Source organism: Balaenoptera musculus, chromosome 1, assembly GCF_009873245.2.
Source record: "Balaenoptera musculus isolate JJ_BM4_2016_0621 chromosome 1, mBalMus1.pri.v3, whole genome shotgun sequence".
NCBI classification, from domain to species: domain Eukaryota; kingdom Metazoa; phylum Chordata; class Mammalia; order Artiodactyla; family Balaenopteridae; genus Balaenoptera; species Balaenoptera musculus.
The window spans coordinates 162043135-162059365 of NC_045785.1; positions in this window are offsets into that span (position 1 = coordinate 162043135).

The window sequence follows — 16231 nt, forward strand, 5'->3', positions numbered from 1 at the left end:
CAAGGTCACGTGCCTGCCGGGTGAGAAGCTGGGAGTCTCAGTTCAGGAAATATGTCTCTGAAACTGATTCTCTTGCCCATTGTGCTATGCCCCTCCCCCAAATAAATACCTGGCCAATAGATTTGGCAGGGAAAATGCATCCAAACACACATTCTCCTAAGCAGCTGAATTTTGAAGTGTTTTTTCCCCCATTTTTTAATTGTGGTAAAATATAAATAAAATTTACCATTTTAAGGGACTTCCCTGGCGGTCCAGTGGTTAGGACTCCGCGCTTTCCCTACTGGGGGCGTGGGTTCAATCCCTGGCTTGGGAGCTAAGATCCCACAACCCCGTGCAGTGCGGCCAAAAAAAAAATTTACCATTTTAACCATTTTAAGTGCACAGTTCAATGGCATTAAGTATATTGACGTTGTTGTGCAACCATCATAATCATCGTCCGTCTCCAGAACATTTCTTCTCAAACTGGAACTGCACACTCACTAAACAACTCCCCATTCCCCCCTCCGCTGGCGTCTGGCAACCTCCATTCTACCTTCTGACTCTATGAATTTGACTAGACCCCTCGTCTAAGTGGGATCACACAGTAGTTGTCCTTTTGTGACTGGCATATTTCACTTGACCTAATATTCTCAAGGTTCATGCATGTTGAAGCATGTGTCAGAATTTCCTTCCTTTTTAAGGCTGAATCCTCTTCCACTGTATGTATAGACCACATTTTGTTCATCCATCCATCTGTCCAGGGACAGTGGTTGCTTCCACGTTTCGGCTGTTGGGAATAATGCTGCTGTGAACATGGGAAACATGCTGTGAAGCACGTTTTTATGAAATTGATCAAGGAAATCAAGGCCTCAGTGGGGGGGGTCCCGAGGGCCACGCTGATGGGGAGGAGGCGCTGTCACCTCAGCTCATCTTGCCCCCTGGTTCCTCTGCCATCCACCACTGCCCTTGACCATCCCTTTAAGCATCTGCCTCTCCGCCTGGCTGTGAGGACATATGCTGGGTTTTATTGTCTTATTCCACTGCTTTACTGCCTCTTTCTGGCACCTGAAAGCCCCCGTTCCCCCCGAATCCAGGCAGCAGGGACCCTAAGAGCAGCACAGGATCTGGGGGCTCCGTGCTGAGAGGTACCTGCTCTGGAGCTTCTGAGTGACTGCTGCTTAGGCTGCCGGGGCGGCTGGCCCAGCCCTCCTCATCCCCAAGGGGGCGCCACTCAGGGAAGACGAAGAGGTCCACTTACCCCGGTCCTCCATCCAAGCCACCCCTGTTTCCTTTCCTGGCCTCCGTTTTTGTCTTCTCTTCTCCCCAGAGCATGTCGGACAAGTGGGGACAAAGCAAGGGGAATTTGAAGATTTCTGACAGGCACAGTTCCTAGAAACTTAAAAAAAAATTTAAAATAAATGTTCCAAGAGGACTTCCCTGGTGGCGCAGTGGTTAAGAATCCGCCTGCCAATGCAGGGGACACGGGTTCGAGCCCTGGTCCGGGAAGATCCCACATGCTGCGGAGCAAGTAAGCCTGTGTGCCACAACTACTGAGCCCGTGAGCTACAACTACTGAGCCTGCACTCTAGAGCCCATGAGCCACAACTACTGAGCCCTCGTGCCACAGCTACTGAAGCCCACACACCTAGATAGAGCCCGTGCTCCGCAACAAGAGAAGCCACCGCGATGAGAAGCCCACGCACCACAGAGAACAGTAGCCCCCGTTTGCTGCAACTAGAGAAACCCCGTGCACAGCAACAAAGACCCAACGCAGCCAAATAAGTAAATAAATTAAAAAAAAAAGGTTCCAGGAGATACGGTTCTGCCCTAACAAAAGAGTCTCTCAGGTGCGGGTCTCCAAAAGGTCACCAGGTTACATTACTCAGCGCTGGGTGAGGAAGTAACTGAATGCCAGGGGACTGGCTGCAAAGGGCCACCACTCCAGGAAGGGAGACTTTTCTTTCTCCACACTTGCTATTCAGAGGGCATCTTACTACACCACCACCGCATCTGTCCTTGTGAAGAAAGGACAGCAAGCTGCCTCCCACACCAGGGCAGTGTGTTCAGTCTTTCACTCCCTTAGCATTTGGGGAGCACCTGCTATGCCTTGTTCTAGGGCTGGGAAAACAGACAAACTCCCTGCCCTGCAGGAACGATTCTAGCTTGGAAAAACTGATGAATGGAGTGACACGGGCGGAAAGGGCTCTGGAGAAAAGGGAAGGAAGTATGGGGTGGTGGGGAGCCATCATTTTCAACGGAGTGGTCAAGAAAGACCTCACTGGGAAAGTAACATTAGGGTAAGACCTGAAGAAGAGAGAGAGAGCACCCGGCAGTGCTGGAGAATGTTCAGGCAGCGAAGGCAGCATGTGCAAAGGCCCTGCGGTGGAAGCCAACAGCTAGGAAGCCAGGGTGGCTGGAGCTGAGTGGGCAGAGGGGGGATGTCAGGGGATGAGGCCAGTGAAGGGTGTGGGCGTAGCCTTCTGCACCGCTGTGAAAGAAGGGAAGCCACCGGAAGGTTTGAAGCAGACACATGACATGACCTCAAGTTTTAAGAAGAGAACATCAGTTGGTGGCTGTGTGGAAAGCAGCCTGCAGGGCAAGGACAGACGCAGGGGATCAGTTACAAGGCTGTTACAATAGTTCAGGCAAGAGATGGTGGCAGCGAGGGTATGAGAAGTGGTCAGATTCTGGATATGCAGCATTTTGGAGGTAAAGCTAACAGGATTTCCTGACAGGTCAGATATTTCAATTTTAACACAGAGTAGAAACAAATAAAAGAGCCCTGGATTCGATTTCAACAAGCCTGGCTTATATTTCTGGCTCTGCCTCCTGCTAGCCATGAGACGAGGATAAGCAGATCAACCCCTTAGATCCCAGCTTCCTTATTTGTAAAAAGGAAGTGAGAAATATCTGCCCCTTTACCCGACAGGTTTTTTTGAGAGGATCAGAAGAGAAACTGAGGGTGACCACTCGCTGAAAGCTACAGAGTGCCATGCTTCTGCCAAATAAAAAAAACCTGATGATTTGTTTTAATGACAATTATGTTTCTCTCCATCAGTGGAGTCTTTTTTTTACCTTGGGGAGGGGGTGCCAGAGGGATCAGCCCCCTCTCTCTGCCTCCCCTCTGGGTGCTGGTGTGCTGGGGTCGGGGACCTTCCCCTTCCTGTAACCTACCAAAAGTGCCACGGACAACTCTGCAGGTTGTGCCCTGTCCAAGGGCTCCTGGGTGAGATGCGGTGGGTGCTGAAATCCAGCCTGTGTGTGCCCTGCTTCAGACCTTGTACCCTGATGGGGGGCTGCATCTGCCCCAGGAATGTTCCTTGTTTTGTTTTATTTTTTTCTCTAATTTGCACAAGACAGAGGATCAGGCAGCCCCAGCTGCCCCTAATTCAGCAGCTGAGGCAGAGAAGGGAAGATGCAGGTAGGGGATGAGGTGGTGAGCTCACATCTTCCTTGTTAGAGTAGTTTCTGTGGTCTTACAGGAGAAAACATTCTCTGGGGAAATCTTTTTTAAAAAATAAATTTATTTATTTATTTTTGGCTGCATTGGGTCTTTGTTGCTGCGCGCGGGCTTTCTCTAGTTCCGGCGAGGGGGGGCTACCCTTCGTTGCGGTGCGCGGGATTCTCCTTGCGGTGGCTTCTCTTGTTGTGGAGCACAGGCTCTAAGCGCGCGGACTTCAGTAGCTGTGGCGCACGGGCTTCAGTAGTTGTGGCGCATGGGCTTAGTTGCTCCGTGGCATGTGGGATCTTCCCGGACCAGGGCTCGAACCCGTGTCCCCTGCATTAGCAGGTGGATTCTTAACCACTGCGCCACCAGGGAAGCCCTTGGAAGTCTTTTTAACTTGGATTGATGTGGGTTGCACAAGGCAAAATTGGGGCTCTGGAATCATTTGAAGGCTAGAGAAGGAAAGGAAGAAAAAGCAACTGAGGGATCCTACCACCGGCTCCTTTCAAAGTGGCGCCATTGCAGAGAAAAGATGGAAACTTGAGATTTAGGCGGATGTGTTACACTGCGTCCCACCCGATCCGGTGCTTAGGGTGCCGAGGGCCTGATCCCACCTTGTCCTGACCCCCTGCTTTGACCTCTCACCTTCTGACCCTGAAATTCAAGTGTGGCTCCCCTTTGGCATGATCTGTGCCCATCCTCTGGCTTGGTTAGCAGCTGGCTGCTCTAGCAGGCAGGCCTGATGTCCCAGCCTGGCCTCAGGCCATGGTGAGAGGGCTGCACATTTTCAAGGTCATTGTCTCTCCTCCAGGTTCCCCAAACCAGGTGAGAACCAACTATGGTAGAATGGGTTTTGTAATGTATTGTGTGTAGGGTGAGCCTCTGTTTTTCTCCATCTTTCCTCTGCACGCTTCCCCTGGAAGGAGTACCCTAATTACCCTCTGGAGTAGCACCCCTCCCCCACTCCTAGATCATGGGCGGGGGGGGGGGTTTAAATCCAGCTTAGCAACATGGCGGCCATGGGACTCGTGAGCTTCTCACTGGGAGGGGTAAATGTCCCAGGCAGAGCAATGACATGAAATGAGCCTTTCCAGAGGATCTTTGGGTCAGACGTTCCCTACTGGACCTAACAACAGGAAGGATGGCCTGAATCTTGAGCTGCTGGGACCTGACAATGAAACCAACCTTCAGCAGAGGTGGAGCCAAGAGCTGCCTCTCTCCTGATGGCATCACGTGAGCCTCTGAATCAAGCTCTACTGGAAGTACCAGATCTATCCCTGCCCTTCCCCAAAAGGCACCAATAATTTCCTTTTTTTTTTTGCATAAGCCACTTTTTTTTCTCCTTGTAAATTACTGCAAAGGTCCTTATTGCATAGACCACAGTTCAGAGAGGGCCGCTGCCCACAGCGGTGTAGCAGAGTGAGGTTATATGGGCTACTGTGACCTTCCCCTGACATAAAGCTGAAGGCTTTGGCTGGGACAGTTGGTAAAGCTGGAGTTGCACTGGCTAATTGTGAGCGATGCCTCAGGAGCTTGTCCTGCCTCAGAGGGGACTGGCGGGTCAGACACAGGGGCTGCCTCTGCAGATGACCTGGGCTCCTCCCGGGCCATCAGCCTCCCCTGAGGCCTGGCCTGCACTTCCTGTCTCTCTGACTCACTCTCTCTGTGCCCTCTGCCCTCTTCCCACCTTTTCTACATCTACTGAGATGCTGCCCACCCCTCAAGGCCCAGCTTGAACGCCGCCTGCTCCTGTCACCCCAGCTGCTCCTGTCACCCCTGCTGGCGTGTCCCCAGCACAGGAGCCCTCTCACTGTGGTGGGGACAGCACTGCATAACCAGGAGGACTGAGGCCTGGCTCTGCAGCCTTCCAACTGTGTGAACCTGGGCACGTCGCTTGACCTCTTTGAATCTGATTGTCCTCATCTGTAAAATGGGAATGACACTCTACCTTGAGAGGACAGACCTTGAAGGACCTGGATGCAAGGTCCCAGAGAGGCAACGAGACTCCTGAGAGAGGTAGGGTTCAGGCAGAGGGGCCCAAATCACCGCTCACAGAGCCCTGTGCTCTAGCGTGGATGCAGCTGCAGAATGATTCCCGCAGGCCCACCCTCCCCCAAAGTCCTCCACGGGGGCCTGGGGACAGCATGGAGGTGGGCCTAGGCGAGAAGGGTATCTGTGCCCTGAGCTACACACCCGCTGTGGTCGGGCACTTGCACCCCACATTTCCTCCTTCCTCCAGACCTCAGTCGAGAGGGCAGATTCCATGGGGACAAGGGTGGATTCTTCCCCATCCTGTGAGCTTGACAGGTGAGCCCAGCCCAGTGGCATACAGGTGCCTCTTTAACTGGATTGAGAAAGTGGAGTGTTTCCCCTTCCCATTAAAAAAAAAAAAAAGGTTGAATTAAGCAGAGCTCCAGGCAAATGCAGAGGCTAAAAACAAGAAAGGTCACATTTGTTTTTCCTCAGGTACAGCCCTGCAATCTCAGCTCTCCACCCTGTTGCGGGTTCCTTCACTCATTCAGCTTTACAGAAAGGGTGTTTCTAGAATTCCTACTCTGAGGGAGGCTCCAGGGGCACAGAGTGAGGGGGCGCAGATCTGTTCTCAGGCTGCGCAAACAGCGGGCACCCAAGGCAGAAGGCCTCAGGCGCCATCCAGACAGACGGAGGGGCTGGACCCCAGAGGCCGGCCAGATGCCAGACCCTGCGAGGGCTGACCCTGGCCTCCCCCACTAAGCTGACTCCTCCTCTCCTCCCTAGAGTGGACAGACAAGCTGAAAACCAACTGGGTTGAGCTTCCTTCTCCTTAAATCTCTGGCAGGGACAGGATGGAAGTTGGGGGCTGGGAAGGAAGAGAAGCCAAGGTCTGGCTGCAAACCTCTGAGCACGGCGGCAGAGGGGCCAGACCCTAGGGAGCAGGAGGGCAGTGCCCTTCATGTGCTTATTCCGCTGTCGAATAGCCGAATGCTCGGGTCCAAGTGCCAGAGAATGAGAGGCTTTTGAGCACGGAGAGCTGTGAGAAATCTCCCAGTCAGATTTACACCAGGAGAATAAACTTCTGGGAGAATTGCAAGACCCTTAACCAGGACAGCTTTGCAAAAATCCCCCAAGCCTCGCATCCTCTGCTGTGTGCTTGGTTCAAGGTATAAATATTCACTGTGATTCAGTCAGATGCAAAGAATAAATATTATTCTGGGCTAAAGGAATAAAAAGTCCAGAGGCAAATGACAGAGATGTGTCTAAGACGGCTGAATGTTTTCCTTGAACATTGTGGGTTTCCAAAGATCTCTTGATCCCAAAGACATGCTTTTGGTCAATAAAATACTGAATAAAACGCATCATGTTTCCAGAACCAAGTCCAATTCCATTGGGAGGAAAAACGAAATCAGGCCACATAGTGATGCTTTGAATACTGGGAAGAAGGCCCGTCATAGTGGGTACCATTCCGAATCTTTGGATGAGAAAGGACAGAAAGACAGACTGACCAGCTGTGACTGCCCACCACTTCACCGTGGTGTGTGCTCAATTCCAGACCAGCCCCTAATCTGGGGAGGGAGGTCAAGGCCAGACCAGAGGGCAGCAGACGAGGGAGGGGCAGTGGAGATGCCTCACAGCCCCAGGGAGACCCTGGGTCCTGGGAGGGCAGGGATTAGTGTCCCCTTGGAGGCAGACTCAGTGGGGTAGTGTGGAAATGGGGTGACAAGGAAGGAAGGAAAAGGAGAGAAGGCAGAGAGAGGAAAGCAGCCTCTCCCTGTTCTAAATACCAAGTGCAGTAGGAATCCTTCCAAGTTCAGTCCCGGCCCCCTCCATTCAGGGGGCTGCTTGCAAGGATGCCCGCCCTCCCTCCCACCCACCGCTTGCTGGGTCTGACTTGGACGCCCCCCTCTGGGCCCCATGGTCTCTTCCACTGGGCTGTGGCCTGGCCCTAGCACAGTGCTTGCAAACTGCAGGTGCTCTGGAGGTGATGTCTTGAATGAGTGAACATCTGTCCGCTATCAATCTGCAAGACGCCTGAAGCCCCTTCTCCAGCATCCTGAGGCGGGTGTACCCTTTACTGCGGGCTCATGGTTCCAGGCACTATGCAGAAGGCCCTCCATGCAGTGCCTCAGGGGTGCCAACTATATCATTTTCTTTCTGGCAACAATATTTTGGATCATTAGAAGTGTCTTTGAAATGCAACTTTTTAAATCTTTTTTTTTCCAATTTTTATTTATTTATTCATTTATTTATTTATTTATTATTTATTTATTTATTTATGGCTGTGTTGGGTCTTCGTTTCTGTGCGAGGGCTTTCTCTAGTTGTGGCAAGTGGGGGCCACTCTTCATCGCGGTGCACGGGCCTCTCATTATCGCGGCCTCTCTTGTTGCAGAGCACAGGCTCCAGACGCGCAGGCTCAGTAATTGTGGCTCACGGGCTTAGTTGCTCCGTGGCATGTGGGATCTTCCCAGACCAGGGCTCAAACCCGTGTCCCCTGCATTGGCAGGCGGATTCTTAACCACTGCGCCACCAGGGAAGCCCCTGAAATGCAACTTTTAAATTACAGAATGAATACTGCCCCTGGGAAGGGGCCTTTTCCCAAATGCTCCAGGAAGCACTTGGCAGGATGCCTTTCCAAGGGAAGCAGAGCCCAACCAGTGCCTGTGGCTGTGACAGACCCAATGTCCTGTCCAAACAGGAACCTGGGCCCAAAGAGGGGCTCCTAGGGGAAGAGCAGAGGCCCCCTGAGGCAGAAGCCCCCCTGCTCACCAGCTCCCTAGCATTCCCCCGACCCCAGGAGGTCCCTTCGGCCATACGCCAAAGGCTGGGAACTAGGGTCTCTGCAGACGCAGTCCCCTCCACCTGTACCAAAATATTCCCTCCACTCATGCAAAATGGCGCCGTCTTCCTGGAGCCTTAGGGCCGGTGTGTGTTGACATCTGTCAGCCGAGCCAGCAATGGCTTTCCCATGTGTCTCAGGCCCGGTCACACACACAGTTCTTCTCTTTGTTCTCAGGAACCAAACAGAGCCAGGAGGGCCAAAGCTGGGAGGGAGCTTCCGGAAACATCTGCGGTGGCTGGACAGAGGTGAGCCGTGACCCCGGCTCGCTGCAGAGCTCTGTGTGGCCTTTGGAGGCCAGCCTGACCCCAACCCCTGAGAGCTCCACATCCTGGGGTTTTCCTGGGCTGACTCCCTGTCTTGGGAGCTGGGTATTTATATTCATATCCCAAATGCTAATTAAGATCAAACTGACTCTGCTGTTCACTCTGGGGGACCGCAGTCTGGACAGGTGACACAGCCTCTGCCTGTCCTCCAGGGGCACCAGCCTGCAAGGGCTTCTCTCGGGGAACCGCCAACGTCATAGCCCGCCTTGGGGGTGTGCTTGGAAATTAGTTAAAGGTGTCTAGTCTTTAAGAATGATGAGAAACTTGGGAGGAGCTATGTTGACAGCCGACACTCAGACATTTCCTCAAATAAGCATGGTAGGACCACTCCCAGTCTTGCTTTTCCAGTCTTATTTACCTGCTGAGCCGGGGGTAGCAGGCGGCAGAGAGCCGCAGGGAGGCTGTTTTCTCCTCCTTGATGGGTCCCCGAAACCTTGGGAGCCAGGGAGGTTCACACTGCCTGTGCCCTCAGGATGCCTTTGATGTGACTGTCAGAGAGTATGTCTTCTTGTGGCTCTATCAGGATGTCCCATTTCATGAAACTCCAGTATTTCTATCCTTAATTGGCATATCCTCACTGAAACTCTGTGGTCTCTTCTCAAGCAATTTTCCGGTAAAAAGTTTTCCTGGCTAGCCTGTAAGCAGTATTTTCTAGCATTTGTGTTAGCACCGATCCAGGTGGCAATTTTCGACCAGCTGTGAGACTACTTGGCAGGTTTTCAAGATCAAGCAAATCCACAGGCTTAAACAGGCAGGTTGGCTCAAGCCACTGAAACACCCTGAGACACGGGGTGGGGAGGGACAGGGCACCCATGTCTCCTCCATCTCCTGTCACCACTGACCCATGTGCTTCTCACTCAAGTCAAACCATAAGGAGGGCTGTTAATTTTTAGAGAAAATCAAACTATTTTTTAAAAAATCAAATTGCATTCTTGTAAACACTCTTCTGACTATCCCATTCTGATGGGACAGGGTTACACTTTGGGGACTATTTATCAGGTGCCAGGACCTGGGTGCTTCTCTGGAGGACAAAGACTCGCTCCCCTCCTAAGCTTCCAACAGTAAAGGCTCCAGTTCGTTGCCGACTTTGACCCATCAGCCTCCTCTAAGATAAGCTTCCGGGTTTTCACGTTGCAACACACATCAAACCGCAGAGGTTATGAGTTCTCTGTGTTTCTCCTCTCGTGAACCACCAGGCAGGGCAACAAGCCCTGCCCACTTCCTGCTCACGTGTTGGGTCTGCAACGACCTTTTATTCCATGAAATGAAGTCAAAAGCAAACCCTAGACAATAGCCAGGAGACTCTGTGAGGTGGACACTCCAGCCTGGTCACCAACTCAGAATTGCCTTATCTTCAGAACAAACTGCAATTACTTATGTAACAAATCCCAGCCAATCTCATAAACTTCAGGCTTTAGGAATGAAATATGGATTAACTCTACTCTTATGCATAAAGATGTTCATCTTCTATCTCTTGTATTTCTTTTTTTTCCCTTGGTGGTGCAGCTGAGGCTCCCAGGGGATGTGTAAAAGAAAGAGCTTCTGATAGAAGCAGATATGGAGAGTTTGGAGGCTGGGTTTTTGTGACATCAAATAGCCCTGCAGGGGGCTGGTTTTTTGTTGTTACAAAGAGCACAGCCTAAAAAGACAGCTGTGCAAACAGCAAGCAACTGATTGGGTGTGTTCACCACACTGTGCACAGCCCTGGTTGCCAGCAAAGGGGATGGATAATGAGGTCACATGACAAGTCCTAGCTTTCCTGGTGCCTACAGTTCATGAGCCAACACCCACATCAAGCCACCACTCTCACTGGGTATATAATTACTGGTTCTGAGGGGTGGGGCAGACTTACCACCAGGGATATCTTGTGCCCCGTCCCAACTCTCTGGGAACCAGCTGGGATTTCAGCTGCTCTTGCCTGGCCTTTCTTAGCCCCTTGTAGATAACCATGGGCTCTGAGTCACTCTTGGTTTCTCTTCCCAGCTCTTCCCACTTACTCCTTGCGTCAACCTGGCAAGTCAGTCAGCCCTTTTTTTCAGTTTCTTCACCTGCAAAATGGGTATAATGTTCCCACCTCATCGGACTGTTGGAAGGATTAATAGAGCTATCTGCACACAAGATCCCGGCACTTAGTGGAGTCTTATTTTTATTTATTTTTTATTTTTTTAAGTAAATTTATTTATTTATTTGGCTGCGTTGGGCCTTCGTTGCGGTGCGCGCCCTTCTCATTGCGGTGGCTTCTCTTGTTGCGGGGCACAGGCTCTAGGCGCGTGGGCTCTGTAGTTGTGGTTTGCGGGCTCTAGAGCGCAGGCTCAGTAGTTGTGATGCACGGGCTTAGCTGCTCCGCGGCATGTGGGATCTTCCCGGGCCAGGGCTCGAACCCGTGTCCCGGGCTCGAACCCATGTCCCCTGCATTGGCAGGCGGATTCTTAACCACTGCACCACCAGGGAAGCCCTGAAGTTTTAATAAGTGTTAGGTAGATCACGCATCTTTGTATTCGCAGATATTGGCCAGTCTGCAGTGGACTGCCGCGTTACTGTGCGCAGGACAGAGGGCAGGTCCAAGCACTGGCCTAACTCTTCACATTTCCCTATTTTTTCCTCCCCTCCAGTATATCCTTTAAAATAATCATGCAAGGATATACAACCCCAACTCCCACCGCGGAACACTTCTGTGGTGTGGCCCTGCATGCAGGCAGCAATCTGCCACCTCCCTCGCCAGGTGAGGGTACAGCACGCTGAGGGGCAGCGCCACTGGAGAGTGACTTGGGCAGATCCTGATAGTCAGGAAACTCTCCGAGCCAATAGGTCCACGTCACCATAGCAACCACGTCACCCCCTCCAGGGTGGTACATTTTCTTCCTCTGTTCTTCTCATTCTTTCTTACCCTTTTTTTGTTCCCCCAAGTGTTTTTGTTTGTTTGGTTGGTTGGTTGGTTTTCTTATCCATCCAACAAATCTTTATACCATGAGCCTATACCAAGGCTAGGACACAAAGACCACTAAAATGATGAAACGGTGCACATCTTCAGTTTGGAGTTAGGGGTCAGCACACACATGACGCTCACTGACGTGTGGTGATACCAGTTACGAGGGGGGACATGCCGCACTAAGTCTCTGTTAGCCAAGACATGCCCTTCTTCTGGCAGAGCTGGGCCTCATCCACACGTGACAGCCCTCCATCTACACCTGACAGCCCTCCCATCTATACTTGACAGCCCTCTGAGGGCTCTGACCGGTCCAGGCAGGGCACTCTCTGCAATGCTCCCAAAAACATTTTGATGGACGACCCTTTCCTCCTCCTTGGGACAAAGATGGTGCCTCCAGGTCCTGTCATGCTGGAGTGATTCTCATGTGAATCAAACCTTTTTTGTTCTTCCTATTTAGAAACTTGCAACAAAACAAAAGGGGTTCAGATATTGTTTTATTCTCTCTGGACTCCTTAGGTGCATGACAAACAGAGAAGTTTCCAGCCCCTCTGCTTTCGGTTTCATCTGTTCACTGTGATAAGGTTCTAGAAGGGCTCCTGAGCTATGCATCACTTACCTGTGCCAAGAACCACACAGACATTCCAGACTTCTGCCTTGAAAGTGAACCTGGCAGTCCATCAACTTCTAGCTACTTTTTAGACATCCTCTGCTCCATCCTCTTGGTTTGTGGATTATAAATTGTTCTCTTCGTGGAAGAAGTAGAAGCAGAATTCTCCCCTGCCACAGCTGGCCGAGGCAGAGCCGGTAGAGGGAGCTCAGGGATGTCACTAATTATTAATTAAGTGTATTCAGAACTTCTAACACTTGGCACACGGGCAACGGGAGAAAACATTGAAAAATGATCCAAACCTTACCGACAGGGAGAGAAACTCATCATGAAACACTGCTGAGCTTGTGGCCAGACAAAGCAAGTTCATGTCAACATGGGCATCGATGGCCATGTGATTTTCAGGAGCCCCAAGTCAGATTGCCAAACCTGGTGTGTACCACGTCCCACATCCTCCTCTCTCTACCTGAGGTGAATGCTTTCTTTCTGGACCCAGATCGTCAATCCTCAGTGAACACCGACCTGTTGGTAAGCTCTTAAAGGCCCTGGTGTGAACTCAGTGAGTATTCCTTGCCAAATCAACTTGAAGGCAGAGGACGAGGTAGAGGCCTTGGTTTGTATGTGGTGGGCAAAGAACATGCTCAAGTAATTTGAAAGACTTTCTTCATGGTCCCTGGCATTTTAGAATCACCTGGTGGTTGCAAAATCACCAGCAGTACAAGTATTTTGGGCAGGGGGAGGATATTGTTGGATTTGAGGTATTTCCAAACTCTAGGAAAGACATTTTTCCAATTTAGTTACTCTAAGCTGTTTTAGGGATGCCAAAGAACTTATCTGGTTATAAAGTAGTCAGTCCAGTGTCACTGGTATCAGGGATTGGGTGATGATCTTCCAGCCCAAAGTGTTAATTCAGGGAACTGGAACCTCAGTCTCCCTCTTGTGGGAGGCTGTGTTCTGAACCATAGCTAGCTGGCTCCACTAACTTTTCCAGGCCGTCTAATTCCAGACTGCCATGTGGACCCTTGTTGGAAAGGCTTGTTCCTCAAAAGCAGTGTACTTCATCCCCCTTCCTGCTATGAACTTATATCTCATTTAGATAAACATAAAAATCCCAGGCACTGCTGGAATTTGTTGTAAAATTTGTTTTAAATTTTCTCTTCAAATTTCTTCCATCATAAGAGTTTCATACATATTTGCTGAATGAATGACTTAATAAATTAATGAATCAGAACTATTTAGTGATTGCTTACTGTTAAATTTAAACCTCACAACTGCGCTGTGAACGATGGGTATTATTTTCCCCATTTTATAGATAAACAGTCTGAAGATAAAATTTAAGGGCCTAAGGTCTGAAGTGTAGGTGGAGAGGTGAAGATTCAAGTGCAGGTCTCCCCATCTCTGAAATCCACATTCTCTGTGGGACTCCGTCCTGCCAAATCAGTAATCCTCTGACTCTTTTAATCATGGGTCCTTGGAACTGAAAGGAAACCATCCTGCCTCTTAGTTATCATTTCCCTGTGTATATTCCAAAGGGTGATGTAGCACTGGACTTTAAATGCTTATGTGTCCAAAAAGTTTACCCTGCAAAACATGTACAGCTAACATGCTTTTACACTTCTCTTCCCTCCTCGGAAACCGGGCTGGTTAACTGTCGCTTCACTGGCCTCTACTCACACATTCACCAATGAAAAAATGTTTCCTTGCTTTGCAAAGGACAGTCCCATGAAAGAGGAAACATGTTGAAGCTCAATTCTCCTCCTCCTTGAATTAATTATCCTGAGATGAAAGTAACTTGAGGCAATAGGTTGCTTTTGTGTTAATTTACTCTTGTTAATATTTTATATTTTAGCTCTTCTCAAGTCATGTTTTCCTAAGGAAATGGGAAGAGTTTGTCACTTACTTGCAAACATTTTTCTTGCCTTGGCCTAAAGAAGTTAGAAAAATTTTGATCTATACTATATACGACACTAACTGGTATTGTACTTAAAAAAAATGCATGACACAAATACCTCTTAGTCTCTTAGCGCAATAATTTTTAATCTAATGGGCATATCCTGAATCAAAATTTCCAGGGTGCCTTGTGTGGCTTGACAAACCATATATGATATTATAAAAATATTTAAAAATCATAAATATTTTTAAAATTATTTATTTATTTATTTATCCCACGAGGTATGTGGGATCTTTCTTTGTTCCCGACCAGGGATCTTACCTGTGCCCTCTGCATTGGAAGCATGGAGTCTTAACCACTGCCAGAGACGCCCCCATAAATGTTTATTTTATTAAAACATTGGTAGTACCACCTTACACCCCTTAGGATGGCTACCATCAAAAACAAACAAACCAAAAAACCCCAGAAAATAGCAAGCATTGGTGAGGATGTGGAGAAATTGGTACGCTTGTGCCCTGTGGGTGGTACACTGCGATGGAAAACAGTATGGAGGTTTCTGAAAAAATTTAACATAGAATTACCATATGATCCAGCAATTTTACTTCTGGATATATACCCACCCCCAAAATTGAAAACAGGAAGTCATATACCTCTACACCCATATTCAGAGCAGCAATATTCACAATAGCCAAAAGATGGAAGCAACTCAGGTGTCCATCGATGGGTGAATGGATAAACAAAGTGTGGTATATACATACAATGGAATATCATTCAGTCTTAAAAAGGTAGCAGATTCTGACATATGCTACAATGTGGATGAACCTTGAGGACATTATTCAAAGTGAACTAAGCCAGTCACAAAAGGACAAGTACTTTGTGAATCCACTTATATGAGGTATATAGAATAGTCAAATTAATAGAGACAGAAAGTAGAATGATGGCTGCCAGGGACTGGAGAAAGGGGAAATAATTATTTAATGGGTACAACGAGTTTCAGTTTGGGAAGATGAAAAAAGTTCTGGAGATGAATGGCGATGACAGTTGTACAACAATGTGAATGTACTTAATGCCACTGAACTGCACACTTAAAAATGGTTAAGATGAAAAGTTTTACGTTATATGTATTTTACCCCAATTAGAAAAAGAAGCAAAAAAAATTTGGTAGTATTTATAGATATTATTGAATATTATTAATGAGCAAAGGATTTTCAAAGTAACTGACAGGAATTTATATTGCCCTTTTGGATATAATAAAGAATAGGAGGAATTCCCTAATTTGACTTTATGATTTGAGAACATAAAGAAGGGCATCCTGTTAAATGCATGGTCAGCACTCTAGGACTATTAGACAAGCATATACATTGTCTAGTAGGCATATGCAAAGCAAAAGTGTGTTCAAAACATAGACCATTAAAAAAAAAAAGGAATGTAAAGAGACCTGAGTAGCCTGCGTTGGCCAGTGGAAGGAGACCCAAAGGAAACTGGGGCCTCTCTCCTCTGATCAGGATTGGTGTCTTGGCCTTGACTTGTGGAGCAATAGGAGTTCTCTCTAGGGCCAACAGAATGAACACAGAGAACATCATGGAAAGTAAAACAGGAAAAAGAAGTGGAAATTAAAATAAAAGGAGGGCTGTATATTTGTAGAAATGACATTTTTGATGGGTGCTGCTGTTATGCTATCTTGAAGGTTAATGCTATGGGAAGGCTTATAATCTTGTACTTTTGGTATGTTACAAATGGAATCATTCTGAATGGTCCAAGATAACCTTTCCTTTGTTACAGTACATAGACAAAAGATTACTTTACTGAGATTTCAGAAATCTAAGTATGTAAAAACTATACTCATACAGGCAAAAATGGCATTTTGTTCCACAGTGTGACTTACCCTGGAGAAGACTCCAGTTCAGAGTACCACGACTTGCTTTGCTATAGCAGTGGTTATCTCTGGGATCCTAGCCTTCTGTATCAAACATAAACAAGCAAAGAAATATCTTAAGTAACTTAGTATGAAGATGCAATTTTTTTCTGCCAAACTATTCATGTCAAATAATATTTAGAGTTGTTTAATGGCTATTCAAGCTGATTCTGTACAGCTTTCAAATACATCTATATTGCAATTACATTTCATCTGTTTTAATAGATATAATATTCACATATATTGTTCGTCATTTACGTAGATGTGTGTTCTGAATAAAATAATACACTACTGTGCTCCAAATAGGTTTTAGGTTGTACAGTCA